The sequence below is a fragment of the Salvelinus alpinus genome, chromosome 20 (genome assembly GCF_045679555.1).
Source record: "Salvelinus alpinus chromosome 20, SLU_Salpinus.1, whole genome shotgun sequence".
Taxonomy (NCBI): domain Eukaryota; kingdom Metazoa; phylum Chordata; class Actinopteri; order Salmoniformes; family Salmonidae; genus Salvelinus; species Salvelinus alpinus.
The window spans coordinates 25,175,129-25,193,306 of record NC_092105.1 but is presented as its reverse complement, the minus strand read 5'-3'; the positions used below and the strand labels follow the sequence as shown (position 1 = coordinate 25,193,306).

Sequence of the window (18,178 nt, the reverse complement as noted above, 5' to 3'; positions counted from 1 at the left end):
GGAAGCACTAAGGAAGATTAAAAGGGGTCAGAACCTGGCAGAGAGGAAGGGCTGCCAAAACATAGCTCAATAGCACACTCAGTCCCAAAATCACAGCTCCCATACATGAACACACCTGTAAATGTGCTCTGCACCATTTAAAACAAGTTCATTAAAAGACATACTGAAACATTCAGAACATACATATCATACAGTATCTGTTTTACAATCATCCATACAAATGATTCAATAAGCACATAAAGAAAGGGGGGCTGTGGTTACATAAAAAATAAGGTGATAAAAAAAGGACATGGGTCCAAAGCAATGTGGGTTTGGTAGGATATGTGTGAAGATAGGCTAATTTGCTCAGTCACTTGGGCATTGACTTTGGCAAGCTGTGACAATGTCTCAGAGCTAGTGTCTCCTCTTCCTGACACAAACAACAAAGCTTAGCAGAATAGTTATCGCCACCATCATAGTCAGTGGAACTGAAAGCACAACTAGGCCGACTCTGTCTCTGCCTGGCTCAGGTACCCAGCTGGCATCCAGCTTGTTGTCCAGACTGAGGTGGGAGACAGTGCAGGTATAATTGTGTCTCTCTCTCAGATCCTCTGCAATGATCTCTAGACTCTTCCTCAGCTGGTACGTCCCATCTCCATTGGGCAGTAGCTGCCCGCCTGTCAGCTCCTTTTCTGCTATTGGCTGGCCATCTCTCAGCAGGGTCACGTTGATGTGTCGTGGGTAGAAACCAAACGCCAGACAGCTCACCTGGAGCCCTCCAGACTTCGCTTTCTTTATGAGCCTGACTCTGGGTCGCACTTTACGCATCACAATGTTCTTTTCTCTCTCCAGGAAAATCTTCAATGTTTTTATGCAAAGGGTAAGGTAAACGTGTGCATAAAGCATTTTCACATATTCTAGCTTCACCTCATCCCATGCTAACTGTGGGTTTCCAGTATAGTATGTATTCTGAGTCATATTATAGCACATCCCATCTGCAACAGTCTTATTAAAAGTGCTTCTGGACAGAGTTAGGACCATTTTATCATTGTCCAACATCTCACAGCCAGCCATTCTCTGCTGTACATGAATACCTTCGGTGAAATTAAAGCGTTGTTTTAATCATATGATCTGCCTTTCATGCTGAAGTACATTGCTCCAAACACAGAAGCAATGTCCAGAACAATCCCCATCTCTTTTTCGTCTTGGGCATTGTGTCCCCTGTAAACACACTGTCTCTCGTAGTAACCAACTTCAATATCATCCAGCATCAAAACAACAGTATATTCCGGGAAAGGCGTATCTCCTATGATGTATGTGTAACGGTCGTCGTAATCCTCCTCCTCGGACGAGGAGGAGAGGCGAGAAGGATCAGACCAATATGCGGAGTGGTTTGTGTCCATGATTATTTATTAACAAAATAAACAGAACACTAACGAAACAAAATGACAAAAGAGAAACGAACCGACAAACAGTCCCGTGTGGCACGAATACAGACACGAGATACAACCACCCACAAACACACACGTGAACCCCGGCTGCCTAAGTATGATTCTCAATCAGGGACAACGATTTACAGCTGCCTCTGATTGAGAATCATACCCGACAAGGAAAATAACACATGGACAACCCACCCCAACTCACGCCCTGACCAACTAAATATATACAAGAAAAAGGAAAAACAGGTCAGGAACGTGACAGTATGTTGCAAAAGCCCACAGAGAATGTGATCCTGAAAGACGGTGAAAACCCTTTTCAGTTAAGATTTTCACAGTGATCTGAAAACCTTATAGTCTCTCTTTTTATTTTGTTTTATTTCACCTTTATTTAACCAGGTAGGCTAGTTGAGAACAAGTTCTCATTTGCAATTGCGACCTGGCCAAGATAAAGCAAAGCAGTTCGACACATACAACAACATAGAGTTACACATGGAATAAACAAACATACAGTCAATAATACAGTAGAAAAAGTCTATATACAGTGTGTGCAAATGAGGTAAGATAAGGGAGGTAAGGCAATAAATAGGCCATGGTGGCGAAGTAATTACAATATACCTTTAATGGCTGACTTGAAAATGATTGGTAGTTGAGACCAGGGTTGGTTGTCACACTTTTTACTCTGTGTATTTTACACAGAGATAGATAGAGGACTCATCTTTGTATCTGTGCCATTATAGCATATGTGACAAACTCAATGGCGTTGCCCATGCTATCTACATTTTAAAGTACAACATTTTCTTCATTGGCTGATTCCTCCCAACTCATAGGAATCCCCACCCAGTTGACTACTTTAAAATGATGGAAACCTTCGGAAAGCAGTGCCTTTGGGAAGCATTCAGACACCTTAACTTTTTTCAAATTTTGTTAGGTTACAGCCTTATTCTAAAATTGATTCAATTGTTTTTTACCCCTCATCAATCTACACACAAAACTTCATAATGACAAAGCAAAAACAGGTTTTTAGAAATGTTTGCTAATTTATAAATAAATAAACCCAGAAACATTTAATTTACATAAGTATTCAGACCCTTTACTCAGTACTTTGTTGAAGCACCTTTGGCAGCATTTACAGCCTCGAGTCTTCTTGGGTATGATGCTACAAGCTTGGCACTCCTGTATTTGGGGACTTTCTCCCATTCTTCTCTGCAGATCCTCTCAAGCTCTGACAGGTTGGATGGGGAGCGTTAGTGCACAGCTATTTTCAAGCCTCTCCAGAGATAGTCGGTCGGGTTCAAGTCCAGGCTCAAGCTGGGCCACTCGAGGATATTCAGAGTCTTGTCCCGAAGCCACTCCTGCGTTGTCTTGGCTGTGTGCTTAGGGTGGTTGATCTGTTGGAAGGGGAACCTTCATCCCAGTTTGAGGTTCTAAGCGCTCTGGAGCAGGTTTTCATCAAGGATCTCTCTGAACTTTGCTCCCTTCATCTTTCACCTCAATCCTGACAAGTCTCACAGTCCCTGCCACTGAAAAATATCCCCACAGCATGATGCTCCCACCACCACCACGCTTCACCGTAGGGATGGTGCCAGGTTTCCTCCAGATGTGACGATTGGCATTCAGGCCAAAGAGTTCCATCTTGGTTTCATCAGACAAGAGAATCTTGTTTCTCATGGTCTTAGACTCTTTCGGTGCATTTTGGAAAACTCAAAGCGGGCTGTCATGTGCCTTTTACTGAAGAGTGGCTTCCGTTTGGCCACTCTACTCATAAAGGTCTGATTGGTGGAGAGATGCAGAGATGGTTGTCCTTCTGGAAGTTTCTTCCATCTCCACAGAGGAACTCTGGAGCTCTGTCAGAGTGAGCATCGGGTTCTTACTCCCTGACCAAGGCCCTTCTCCCCAGATTGCTCAGTTTGGCCGGGCGGCCAGCACTAGGAGGAGTCTTGGTGGTTCTAAACATCTTCCATTTAAGAATTATGGAGGCCACTGTGTTCTTGGAGACCTTCAATGCGGCAGACATTTTTTGGTACCCTTTCCCAGATCTGTGCCTCGACACAATCCTGTCTACGGAAAATTCCTTCGACCACATGGCTTGGTTTTTGCTCTGACATGCACTGTCAACTGTGGGACCTTATATAGACAGCTGTGTGCCTTTCCAAATCATGTCCAATCAACTGAATTTACCACAGATGGACTCCAATCAAGTTGTAGAAACATCTCAAGGATGATCAATGGAAACAGGATGCACCTGAGCTCAATTTCGAGTCTCATAGCAAAGGGTCTAAATACTTATGTAAATAAGGTATATCTGTTTTTTCTTTTTAATACATTTGCAAAAATGTATAAAAACCTGTTTTCACTTTTTCATTATGGGGTATTGTGTGTAGATTGCTGAGGATTAAAAAATGAGGCTGTAACGTAACACATATTATGGAAAAAGTAAAGGGGTCTGAATACTTTCCTAAGGCACTGTATATACAATACCAGTCAACAGTTTGGACACACCTACTCATTCAAGGGTTTTTCTTTATTTTTACCATTTTCTAAATTGTAGAATAATAGTGAAGACATCAAAACTATGAAATAACACATATGGAATCACGTATCAAACAAAAAAGTGTTAAACAAATCCAAATATATTTTAGATTTTAGATTCTTCAAAGTAGCCACACTTTGCCTTGATGACAGCTTTGCACTCTTGAAATTCTCTTAACCAGCTTCACCTGGAATGCTTTTCGAACAGTCTTGAAGGAGTTCCCACATATGCTGAGCACTTGTTGGCTGCTTTTCCTTCACTCTGCGGTCCAACTCATCACAAACCATCTCAATTGGGTTGAGGTCGGGTGATTGTGGAAGCCAGGTCATCTGATGCAGCACTCCATCACTCCTTCTTGGTCAAATAGCCCTTACACAGCCTAGATGTGTGTTGGGTCATTGTCCTGTTTAAAAACAAATGATAGTCCCACTAAGTGCACATCAGATGGGATGGCTTATCGCTGCAGAATGCTGTGGTAGCCATGCTGGTTAAGTGTGCCTTGAATTCTAAACAAATCACAAACATTGTCATCAGCAATGCACCCCCACATCATCACACCTCCTCCATGCTTCACGGTGGGAACCACATATACAGAGATTATCCATCCTTTTCCAATGGCTTCCTCAGGCTGTGACCAAGCTTTAGACATAGTTTCAGGCTTTTATTTTGAAAAATTAGCGAGATTTTTCAAAACTAGTCAGGTGTCCTTTGATTAGTTCCTGCGCGCGAGAGGGGTAGCTCTCCATTTTCTTTCTCTCTTTTCTTGAATAGGTTGAAATATTATCGATTATGAATGTTAAAAACAACCTGAGGATTGATTATAAAAAATATTTGACATGTTTCTACGAACATTACGGATACTTTTGGGAATTTTCGTCGAACGGAACGAGGCTGTGGTTTTCTGAACATAACGCGCAACCCAAATGGCGTTTTTTTGTTATAAAAGTAATATTTATCGAACAAAAATAACATTTATTGTGTAACTGGGTGTCTCGTGAGTGCAAACATCCGAAGATTATCAAAGGTAAGCGATTAATTTTATTGCTTTTCTGACTTTCGTGACTATGCTAATTTGGGGCTAGCTGTTCTAGCATTGATTGATACACTCACAAAAGCTTGGATTGCTTTCGCTGTAAAGCATATTTTCAAAATCTGACACGATAGGTGGATTAACAACAAGCTAAGCTGTGTTTTGGTATATATTCACTTGTGATTGCATGATTATAAATATTTTTTGTAATATTTTGCGCCCTGCCATTCAGCGGTTGTTTAGGAAAATAAAGGGATCCGTAGCGCAGAGAGGTTAAAAGTGTCTTCCTCACCATCTTAAATAAGCATGCCCCATTCAAAAAAAAAGAAGAACGCGAAACGGCAAGTACGTACTAGGTGTGCCGGACGTTCTATAAGCGTACTTGGGAGCGTATAAGGTCGTTGGATATAAGCGTATGAGGTCGTTGGATGGGCTATTTACAGATGGGCTATGTACAGGTGCAGTGATCTGTGAGCTGCTCTGGCAGCTGGTGCTTAAAGTTAGTGAGGGAGATATGAGTCTCCAGCTTCAGTGATTTTTGCAGTTCATTCCAGTCATTGGCAGCAGAGAACTGGAAGGAAAGGCGGCCAAAGGAGGAATTGGCTTTGGGGGTGACCAGTGAAATATACCTGCTGGAGCGCGTGCTATGGGTGGGTGCTGCTATGGTGACCAGTGAGCTGAGATAAGGTGGGGCTTTACCTAGCAAAGACTTGTAGATGACCTGGAGCCAGTGGGTTTGGCGACGAGTATAAAGCGAGGGCCAACCAACGAGAGCGTACAGGTCGCAGTGGTGGGCAGTATATGGGGCTTTGGTGACAAAAGGATGGCACTGTGATAGACTGCATCCAGTTTGCTGAGTAGAGTGTTGGAGGCTATTTTGTAAATGACATCGCCGATATCGAGGATCGGTAGGATGGTCCGTTTTACGAGGGTATGTTTGGCAGCATGAGTGAAGGATGCTTTGTTGCGATATAGGAAGCCGATTCTAGATTTAATTTTGGATTGGAGATGCTTAATGTGAGTCTGGAAGGAGAGTTTACAGTCTAACCAGACACCTAGGTATCAAAGTCAAAACCGTCCAGAGTAGGGATGCTGGATGGGCGGGCAGGTGTGGGCAGCGATCGGTTGAAGAGCATGCATTTAGTTTTACTTGCATTTAAGAGCAGTTGGAGGCCACAGAAGGAGAGTTGTATGGCATTGAAGCTCCAGTGTTGAGGATCAGCGTGGCAGATTTGTCGCTACCTACACTCACCACCTGGGGGCGGCCCGTCAGGATGTCCAGGATTCAGTTGCAGAGAGAGGTGTTTAGTCCCAGGATCCTTAGCTTAGTGATGAGCTTTGAGGGTACTATGGTGTTGAACGCTGAGCTATAGTCTATGAATAGCATTCTCATATAAGTGTTAGTTTTGTCCAGGTGGGAAAGGTCAGTGTGGATCTGTTTGGGTGGTATGCAAATTGGAGTGGGTTTAGGGTTTCTGGGATAATGGTGTTGATGTGAGCCATTACCAACCTTACAAAAAACTTTATGGCTACGGACGTGAGTGCTACGGGTCTGTAGTCATTTAGGCAGGTTGCCTTTGGGTTCTTGGGCACAGGAGCTATGGTGGTCTGCTTGAAACATGTTGGCATTACAGACTAAATCAGGGACATGTTGAAAATGTCATGGAAGACACCTGCCAGTTGATCAGCACATTCCCGGAGCACACGTCCTGGTAATCCGTCTGGTCCCGCAGCCTTGTGTATGTTAACCTGTCTAAAGGTCTTAATCACGTCGGCAACGGGAGCGTGATCACATAGTCGTCCGGAACAGCTGATGCTCTCATGCATGCCTCAGTGTTGCTTGCCTCGAAGCGAGCATAGAAGTGATTTAGCTCGTCTGGTAGGCTCGTGTCACTGGGCAGCTCGCGGCTGTGCTTCCCTTTGTAGTCTGTAATAGTTTGCAAGCCCTGCCACATAAGACGAGCGTCAGAGCCGGTGTAGTATGATTCAATCTTAGCCCTGTATTGACGCTTTGCCTGTTTCATGGTTCGTCGCAGGGCATAGCAGGATTTCTTGTAAGCTTAGAGTCCCGCACCTTGAAAGCGGCAGCTCTACCCTTTAGCTCAGTGCGAATGTTGCCTGTAATCCATGGCTTCTGGTTGGGGTATGTACGTACAGTCACTGTGGGGACGACGTCCTCGATGCACTTATTGATAAAGCCAGTGACTGATGTGGTGTACTCCTCAATGCCATCGGAAGAATCCCGGAACATGTTCTAGTCTGTGATAGCAAAACAGTCCTGTAGTTTAGCATTTGCTTCATCTGACCACTTTTTTATAGACCGAGTCAATGGTGCTTCCTGCTTTAATTTTTTCTTGTAAGCAGGAATCAGGAGGATAGAGTTGTGGTCGGATTTACCAAATGGAGGGCGAGGGAGAGCTTTGTACGCGTCTCTGTGTGTGGAGTACAGGTGTTCTAGAATTTTTTTCCCTCTGGTTGCACATCCCTCCTCTATCAGGAGGATAGAGTTGTGGTCGGATTTACCAAATGGAGGGCGAGGGAGAGCTTTGTACGCGTCTCTGTGTGTGGAGTACAGGTGTTCTAGAATTTTTTTCCCTCTGGTTGCACATTTAACATGTTGATAGAAATTTGGTAGAATTGATTTAAGTTTCCCTGCATTAAAGTCTCCGGCCACTAGGAGCGCCGCCTCTGGGGAAGTGGTTTCCTGTTTTCTTATTTCCTTATACAGCTGACTGAGTGCGGTCTTAGTGCCAGCATCTATCTGTGGTGGTAAATAAACAGCCACGAAAAGTATAGCTGAACTCTCTAAGCAAGTACTGTGGCCTGCAATTTATCACAATATACTCTACTTCAGGCGAGCAGAATCTAGAGACTTCCTTAGATTTTGTGTACCAGCTGTTGTTTACAAATATGCACAGACCGCCCCCCTCGTCTTACCGGAGTGTGCCGTTCTATCTTGCCGGTACAGCGTATATCCCGCTAGCTGAATATCCATGTCGTCATTCAGCCATGATTCCGTGAAACATAGGATATTACAGTTTTTGATGTCCCGTTGGTAGGATATTCGTGATCGTACCTTGTCTAATTTATTGTCCAATGATTGCACGTTGACGAGTAGTATTGACGGTAACGGCAGCTTTCCCAGTCGCCTTCTCCGTGTCCTGACCAGGCATCCGGCTCTTTGTCCTCTGTACCTGCGTCGCTTCCTCTTGCAAATAACGGGGATGTCGGCCCTGTGGGGTGTTTGGAGAATGTCTTGTGCGTCATCCTTGTTGTAGAAAAAATCTTTGTCTAATCCGAGGTGTGTGATCGCTGTCCTGATATCCAGAAGCTCTTTTTTGCCTTAAGATACAGTGGCAGAAACATGATGTACAAAATAAGTTACAAATAACGAGAAAACCCCCCCACATAATAGCACAATTGGTTGGGCGCCCGTAAAACTGCTGCCATTTCTTCTGGCGCCTTTTTAACTAGTTATATTGACTGTTTAGGGATGACAAACTAAATACTAATCGTAAAATCAGAAATGTCATTTGTGTCGACCCGGACAGTTTTTAAATCCTGAATTGGTGAACTTGCTAAGGAGAAATGGGATAGATGGCAACTGATAGGTAGGACAAAATAGTTGTGGCCGACTGGTTTGGACGTAAATCTGATCAAAATCTGATCAAAATGATGTTTTAATCAAAATCTGATTAAAACATAGGAAATGCAGCTAGCTGTGTTCTGTTCAATCTCGGCTTGTTAGCCAGCCAAGTTATTTGTGCATTCTTACATGATCAGCAAATACATGCATGCAGTGTCTGTTTATGTAACGTTAGCTAACTTTCGTCTTGTCTCTTTCCCCTTCCTCGTGTTTCACCATTGCATACAAAGAAATGATTTTAAATTAAAGATCAAATAAAAGTAAATCGGTGACAATTTCATCAAGCATATGAATATGCAAAACTGTTTACAAAACCATTGCACATTAACAAAGCTATTTGTGGTTCTCAGCAACTTGAACCATCACTGAAATTTGATTTGAACAGTGAGGTTCATTTCTCCTCCCTTGTTTCTGCTCTGTTTGCCTCAGGTTGAAACCCATATCACCCAGACAGATGTAAAGAACTTGGGAACCTCCCATCCACCAGGAAAATCACCCTATCCCAGGAATTTATTCAGCAGTATGCAATGTCAATATGTTAGAAGTAGATCCACACGTTATTCTCTGTCATGCAGAATTGTCAGCTCATTTTAACATATGAAGCTCATTCTAAAATAAAGATGTGGGTGATTTCTGCCCCAGGGTACTGCACTGTGTGCAAGTTTGTATTCCTGCCCAGCAAACACCATGTTCAACTATTCATCGTCTACAATTTAGATCACACTTAGTTGAATGAGGTGTACTGAACAAGCTTTTGAATGTTAATCACCCTGATGTCCCTCACTTGGGGATGTTAAAATGTTTTCTATTCTACTGAGCCATTTACTTTGTGTTCATATTATCTTTTATTTCTTGTTGTTGCATTGTGTAGAAGGAACATGCAAGAAAGCATGTCGTTTGACATACGACTAATAAAACGTTTGTACAATGGACTGTGTTTTAAGGATTCATGCACAGATATAGGAAAACCAATAAAAGGGTTTATATTTAAACATGACAAGTGTTGATGCCTCCCTACTATTCTGGTTTTGAGGCCTGGGCATCTGGGGGCTGCAGTTCATCTGTCTAATCCCCTTTAGGGAGAGAGAAAGGCATTCATAATATTACAATGGTGTATTCATTTAACTTAATATACATTCCTTTTTGATATGCATGCGTATAATTAAAGTGGTCCTTTACAAAACAAACACTGGCATATTATATCTAATGCATTTAGCTTAAATTAGGATGAAGTAGTCTAGGCCTTCTAATCTAGTTTAATTGCATCATATCGCATATCATTCAGCTATCAATGCATAAGGTGAATATAAAACCAAGCTATCGTGAATATCAGTGTCATTTAATAATATGCATAGGTGTTATAGTTGTATGAATTTATCACAATGCAAACCTGCTCATTGGGGGGGGGAAAACACCAGTAGTCCTAATACAATGAAAAATTCTTTCACAGTGAAACACCAATAATCTGTCTTTTTATCATTCTTAATCAATAAGCAAAAAAATAGCTTACTTCTATTTTTTTTTAAACATTTGCTTCAGCCTCTGTACAATGCATGAAAGCTTAACGTAAACTCACCCCATTCCTTACAAATGTGCGCAACCGCGACATTCAAACGAGGCTGCAAAGAAAACTAATGGGACTGTAGTGACTGTGTTGACTTCAAAATTGGGGGTGTGAACTAGGTTTCTATTCAAGCGTTGATCGACATGGTAATGGCTCTATAGTATTGGAGAAAACTGACCCTCCGTTACATCTTGACGTGTCATGCCGTAACGTACAGCACGCATAAAGCTACTATTTCTGTCTTACAATCTCTCTCCACCAGGTGTAGCACTTCTCTCATCATTTAAAAACAAGAAATGGACAGTGACGGGGGTAATGGGAGATACCTAGTCATATTTTGCGTCGTCACTGCAACGTCACTCACGACTCTCAAGAAAAATGTTTACTTCTGAAGATCACTTTAGCACCGTCCTAAACAACCGATTCAAATTCAACACAAACCTTCAAATAGGTATGTAATCACACATTATATAAACTCTTCATAGTGTTTTATTTACATTTTAGAGGCGATAAGGTGATAAGTTGGACAGATCGAGTGAAAAAAAGCAATTTTCCCACACAACATCTCTCCTTCTCACGATCACCAATTAGTTTCGCTTCCCCACCCGCCATTTTTAAAAAGACCCGACGGGGCTCATTGCCTTCTTGAATCATGCAGAAACGGGCAGCGTTTAGATCATGTAATTTATTTTGTTGGAAAGAGGAGAAAGTATGTTTTACAATGGTATTGACATTACAGTTGATCTGGAAGTATTACGTTTTTGGGGCGCTAAAATAAGGTAAATTGTACGGACCACGGCGATGTACAAAAGTGAGTGAGTTTACGTTACCTGTCAAACTTCCACAACGATGTAGCAGCAGACCAAGCAATTTGTGAGGACCCCACGTAAAATTATTCTGGTCGGTCTCAGCTTAATTCACTAACAGCTACTGATAAAATCGATTCTGTTGCTTGTTATTCGTGTTAAAATATTTCCATTCTGGGATAGTCGTTCACTGAGTTGCCAGCACTAGTTGCTAACACTGCTACAATGTAAACAGACGTAGCTAGCTACCATAAAAGATAGCTTTTTTGACACCGGCTGCGTGATGATGCAGTTTCTTATTTAGGTTAGAAGTCACGTATGTTTCAAATTTAGTGGATTGTAAGCGCTCTGCGTTCTCCTATACTAGATATGCTCTCTCATGTGTTCTTGAAAGATCACCTTTGAAAGAACGGGAAAACGCAAGTATACAATTTGGACCACAACCAATGATTTAAACCCCCCTCTTTACTATTTAAATGCAATCACTTCCTTATTTAAAATGTCATGATCGGTCATGTGACTTGGTTACTGTTGTTAAGTGCTAGCCATGAAGCCATTAGCCTAGTCATTAAAAACATAACCATCCATAAAAAAAAGTATAGCCTGACAACAGTACTAAAGAGACATAGGGATATCAAAACGAATTTGTCACTTTCCATGGAAGCAAAAGTTAAATGTTTATTTTTTGGTCAAAGCTAGCTAGCTAGCAGGTAGTTGTAGAGAACATGCTAGCTAAGCTATTCTGCAAACATACAAAAATAACTATGCAACCCTATGCAACCCCCTAAGATGTTTATATTGACATTTGTAGTTTTAGTATGTTTCTCTGACTCCTTACCTGTAATTAAAAAAAAATATTAGCAGTACTTGAACTAGCTAGCTAAACTGCCTGGCAGCCATTTCCTCAACTGCCAACTGTTGCTATGGTGACCAAGATGTCACAAGACCATTACTCTTCTTGTTGTAGATTGTAAAAAAGAGTTTAAAATACATTTTCTTTTTCATCAATAACTAGCCAGCTATATACAAAATGATTTGCACACACCTCCACACAGACTTTATCTCTTCCAGCAGTTTGACTATCTGATATTGTAACGGGCTTCCTCCTTCTCCTCATCCGAAGAGGAGTAGCAGGGATTTGACCAAAATGCAGCGGGTTGTGAATACATATTGATTTAATAGACAAAACGGAAAAACACGACAAACACTTGAATAATTACAAAACAAATAAACAAATGTAGACAGACCTGGACACGAACTTACATACAACGTGAAGAACGCATGAACCAGGAAAACAGACTACATAAAACGAACGAACTAACAAAAACCGGAACAGTCCCGTGTGGCGTAACATACAGACACTGACACAGGAGACAATCACCCACAAACAAACAGTGAGAACAACCTACCTTAATATGACTCTCAATTAGAGGAAAACGCAAAACACCTGCCTCTAATTAAGAGCCATACCAGGCAACCCAAAACCAACATAGAAACAGCAAACATAGACTGCCCACCCAAAACTCACACCCTGACCATCACACACATACAAAACAACAGAAAACAGGTCAGGAACGTGACAGAACCCCCCCCTCAAGGTGCGAACGCCGGGCGCACCAGCACAAAGTCCAGGGGAGGGTCTGGGTGGGCATCTGACCACGGTGGTGGCTCAGGCTCCAGACGCTGTCCCCACACCACCATAGTCACTCCCCGCTTCTGTATCCCCCTCCCAATGACCACCCTCCAACTAAAACCACCTAAATGAAGGGGCAGCACCGGGATAAGGGCCAGCACCGGGATAAGGGGCAGCACCGGGATAAGGGGCAGCACCGGGATAAGGGGCAGCACCGGGATAAGGGGCAGCACCGGGCTGAGGGACTCTGGCAGGTCCTGGCTGAGGGACTCTGGCAGCTCCTGGCTGAGGGACTCTGGCAGCTCCTGGCTGAGGGACTCTGGCAGCTCCTGGCTGAGGGACTCTGGCAGCTCCTGGCTGAGGGACTCTGGCAGGTCCTGGCTGGACGGCTCTGGCAGGTCCTGGCTGGACGGCTCTGGCAGGTCCTGGCTGGACGGCTCTGGCAGGTCCTGGCTGGACGGCTCTGGCAGGTCCTGGCTGGACGGCTCTGGCTGGTCCTGGCTGGACGGCTCTGGCTGATCCGGTCTGGCGGAAGGCTCTGGCTGATCCGGTCTGGCGGAAGGCTCTGGCTGATCCGGTCTGGCGCTGGGCAGACAGGCAGTGCAGAAGGCGTTGGGCAGACGGCCGACTCTGCCCTGCTGAGGCGCACAGTAGGCCTGGTGCGTGGTATAGGCACTGGCTGCGCTGGAGAGGAGGAAAGCTCTGACAGCGCTGGACAGGTGGGAGCAGCTGGAGAGAGAACCCGGAGAGACAGCCTGGTGCGGGGGGCTGCCACCGGTGGACTGGTACTTGGAGGTGGCACCGGGTATACCGGACCGTGAAGGAGGACACGTGCTCTTGAGCACCGAGCCTGCCCAACCTTACCAGGTTGAATGGTGCCCGTAGCCCTGCCAGTGCGGCGAGGTGGAATAGCCCGCACTGGGCTATGCTGGCGAACCGGGGCCACCATTCGTAAGGCTGGTGCCATGTATGCCGGCCCGAGGAGACGTACTGGAGACCAGATACGTTGGGCCGGCTTCATGACATCTGGCTCGATGCCCAACCTAGCCCTCCCAGTGCGGCAAGGTGGAATAGCCCGCACTGGGCTAAGCACACGTACTGGGGACACCGTGCGCTTTACCGCATAACACGGTGTCTGACCAGTACGACGCTCTCTCACTCCACGGTAAGCACGGGGAGTTGGCTCAGGTATCCTACCCGGCTTTGCCACACTCCTCGTGTGCCCCCCCCCAAGAAATTTTTGGGTCTGACTCTCGGGCTCCCAACCGCGTCGCCGCGCTGCCTCCTCATACCAGCGCTCCTGGGCTGTGGCTGCCTCCTTCTCCTCCCGAGAGCGGCGATTCTCTCCCACCTTAGCCCAGGGTCCTTCTCCGTTGAATACTTGCTCCCAAGACCATAAATCCTGCTTCGTGCGCTGTCGTTGCTGTCCATTAACCCGCTGCTTGATCTGGGTTTGGTGGGTGATTCTGTAACGGGCTTCCTCCTTCTCCTCATCCGAAGAGGAGTAGCAGGGATTTGACCAAAATGCAGCGGGTTGTGAATACATATTGATTTAATAGACAAAACAGAAAAACACGACAAACACTTGAATAATTACAAAACAAATAAACGAATGTAGACAGACCTGGACACGAACTTACATACAACGTGAAGAACGCATGAACCAGGAAAACAGACTACATAAAACGAACGAACTAACAAAAACCGGAACAGTCCCGTGTGGCGTAACATACAGACACTGACACAGGAGACAATCACCCACAAACAAACAGTGAGAACAACCTACCTTAATATGACTCTCAATTAGAGGAAAACGCAAAACACCTGCCTCTAATTAAGAGCCATACCAGGCAACCCAAAACCAACATAGAAACAGCAAACATAGACTGCCCACCCAAAACTCACGCCCTGACCATCACACACATACAAAACAACAGAAAACAGGTCAGGAACGTGACAGATATGAACCTAGGAATATCAAAATCCTGCAGTATTCATGCTAGTATTGGTCCTAAAGGAATTGCCATATACTGCAGGAATATCAAAATCCTGCAGCTTTTGGTCCTGCAGGATTCGACCTGGAATATACTTGGTCCTGCAGGACTTGACATATCCTGTAGGAATATCAAAATCCTGCAGGTTTTGGCCCGTCATGTTTGTGCAGGATTTTCAACATTTCTGCAGGACAAGTCATGCTCCTGCAGGAACATCAGGGACTTTTCCTGCAGGATTTTGTCAATCCTACAGGATTCTCGCAGGACACCTGCACAATTTATTCACAAAGGTTTGAATTCCTGCAGGATTCCTGTAGGACTTTGTAGTAAGGAGGAGACAGCATATGCTTAATGGATTACACTGCTACTAAACTTCATATTCTCTCAGGTAATCACAATTACATAATATTGGCTTTAATGTTGTCTCCCTACCAGCCTTGTTGGCCCGAAGGTTATCTTAAGAGCGGGTGAGGTGGCGATGATGGGACTGGGGGTTGGCATCCTCACTCACATCAAAACATAACTGCAGACGAGAGACAGGTGGAGAGAGAGAGAGCATGATTAAGCCTTGTGTTTTTTTTGTTATTCTAACACTGTCAGTCATCGTAATCATCAGGAGGTGAAATGCAAAACTGACCTTGGATCATTAACTCTGGGACTACTACATCTCTATCTGTATTTCAATGTACAGTGCATTCGGAGAGTATTCTGACCTCTTCCTTTTTTTCAGCCTTATTCTAAAATGTATTAAATTAATTGTTTTCCTCATCAATCTACACACAAAGTGAAAACAGGTTTTTTTATGTTTGCAAATGATAAAATATAAAAAACAGACACCTTATTTACATAAGCTTTCAGACCTTTTGCTATGAGACAAGAAATTGAGCTCAGGTGCATCCTTGATTGGAGTCCCACAGTTTACAGTGCATGTCAAAGCAATGTGTTATATTCTCCTACATTAATTTCACATTTCCACGAACTTTCCTTTCAAATGGTATCAAGAAAGTACATATCCTTGCTTCAAGTCCTGAGCTACAGGCAGTTAGATTTGGGTATGTCATTTTAGGAGAGAAAAAAAAGGGGGCGGGTCCTAAAGCGGTTTTAACAGAGGAGGAGCAATCTCTAGACTAGAGGGTGAGGTACAGGTGTACATTAATGCAGTAAGAGACAGCCTATACCTGCATCTCAGACCAAACTGCAGCATATTGCAGAGGAGCAACAGAGAGATCTCATCTGCCGACAGATAGTACAGCAGTGCAAAAAGGGATGTCCCAGGCAGGAGGAACTGCCTAAGCTACTGAAGCCCTATTGAGTGGACCGAAAGGACTTCCACTACAACCGGAAATGCTAGACAGAGTGCATGAGGAACACATGGGGATAACAAAATGCAGACTGAGGGCTCATCAGTCGGTGTGGTGGCTTGGTCTGAGTACTCAGATTGCCAAGCTGGTGGCCCAGTGTGAGGCGTGTGCAAAATGTCAACCTTGTCATCCTGAACCAATGATGGTAATAAAGCTGCCAAAACGGCCATGGCAAAAGGTAAGGGCAGATATGTTCTATTGGAAAAATGACACATCTGCTAGTGGTACATTGAAATAGCAAAGACGTCCATAACCACATCAGCTGGTGTTATCAGTTAAGTAAGAAGGCGCCGACATATATGGCAGCTCTGTTTCTAGCTCCTAAGCAACTTTGCAGTATTTTGTTTTTTTGTGTGTTATTTCTTACATTATTAGCCCAGAATTTTATTAGCCCAGAATATTAGCCCAGAATACTGTTCCCATCCATTCAGCTATCTGCAAAGGTGTGGACTCGAGTCACATGACTTGGACTCGAGTCAGACTCGAGTCACAAATATGATGACTTGCAACTCGACTTTGACTTTAACACCAATGACTCGTGACTTGAGCCTTATGACTCGACCTGAATTTATAACCCTCCCCAAGCCCAAATATAAAAAATGATGCTATTAAAAAAAGTGTGCAGCGCATCAACTCTTCATTTAACAGATTACAGTTTGAATCAGAGTTCTGCGTGGCAGTGCAGAGGAGCGTTGGCAGGTGAATTCAGATGGAGCCCTTGGAAAAATGATACCCAAAATTATTATTTTCGGATATAAAGATGATGCTGTATCAACAAAAAATGGACTGCAACTTGCAAAACATGCGGGAAGAAAATTACAGATGGAGGCGCAACAATTTCCAACTTTGTTCGATATTTGAAGCTGCACAAAGAACGGTAAGTCGATGCTAATATAGCCGACAGCTATATATTTTATTTATTTACTGGTGTATCATGTAGGCTAACGTAACGTTAAATCAATGAGCCTCCACACAGTCAGTCAGTGCGGAAACGTGATCATTGCCCCCAAGATTGAGCTACAACTGGCTTGGCAGTTGGTAGCCTAAATCCTGCCTGATGTTACTGCTGTTCCTAAAACCATTGACATACGTTAGCTTACTGTAACCACACAGAGAGTGTGTGTGTGTGTGTGTGTTAAGGTTGGGCGATTGTGTACAAGCCTACATCGCCCGATTGCACCCCATAGCGATCCTCGATAGTCGATCACTATTGGGGGTGTGTGTCTTTCTCATGGCTACCCATGTATTTCCATGGAAATATAACGCTTATTTGGAAAGTAAAAATAGATAGATATTTTTTTAAGCATTTATGATTTGCATGAATGTAATATACTATTACTCTTGTTAAAAATATGAAATGGTATTACATTTGGTGAAGAGCACATTATGACTTGTTTAGGACTCGAAACTCAAAGTTTAGGACTTGAGACTTGACTTGATACTTGACGGTCTTGACTTGAGACCTGACTCGGACTTGCCTGGCTTGACTTGGGACTTGAGTGCTAAGACTTGAGACTTACTTGTGACTTGTAAAATAATGACTTGGTCGCACCTCTGGATATCCGCACCTCTGGATATCCGTTCTCCGTACATCGCGCATACAGGAATAAAGAACTCTCCGGGAAGAAGGGCCGGGGTGTATGTTTCATGATTAACTACGCATGGTGTGATTGTGATAACATACAGAAACTCAAGTCCGTTTGTTCACCTGACCTAGAATACCTGACAATCAAATGCCGATCGTATTACCTCCCAAGATAATTATCTTCGGTTATAGTCACATCCGTGTATATTACCCCTCAAGCCGGTACCACGACGGCCCTCAAAAAACTACACTGGACTTTATGCAATCTAGAAACCACATATCCTGTGGCCGCATTTATTGTAGATGGGGATTTTAACAAAGCAAATTTCAGGAAACCGCTATCGAAGTTCTACCAACACACTGACTGTAGTACTCGCACTGGTAGAACATTGGACCACTGCTACTCAACTTTTCTAAATGCATACAAGGCCCACCCTCCCTTCAGCAAATCTGATCACGACTCTGTGCTAAGGTCTATTAAACTCTGGTCTGGCCAGTCGCAATCCATGCTTCAAGATTGTTTTGATCACGCGGACTGGGATATGTTCCTCTGAGAATAACTTCTTATGGCTGAAGGGGCAGTATTGAGTAGCTTGGATGAAAGGTGCCCA

General features: G+C 43.8%; 1 pseudogene; it reads right to left on the bottom strand.

Annotated features, from left to right (window-relative positions):
• Window positions 1-393: 393 nt before the first annotated feature.
• On the bottom strand, window positions 394-17,631 carry LOC139547093 (major histocompatibility complex class I-related gene protein-like; annotated as a pseudogene).
• Window positions 17,632-18,178: the final 547 nt, after the last annotated feature.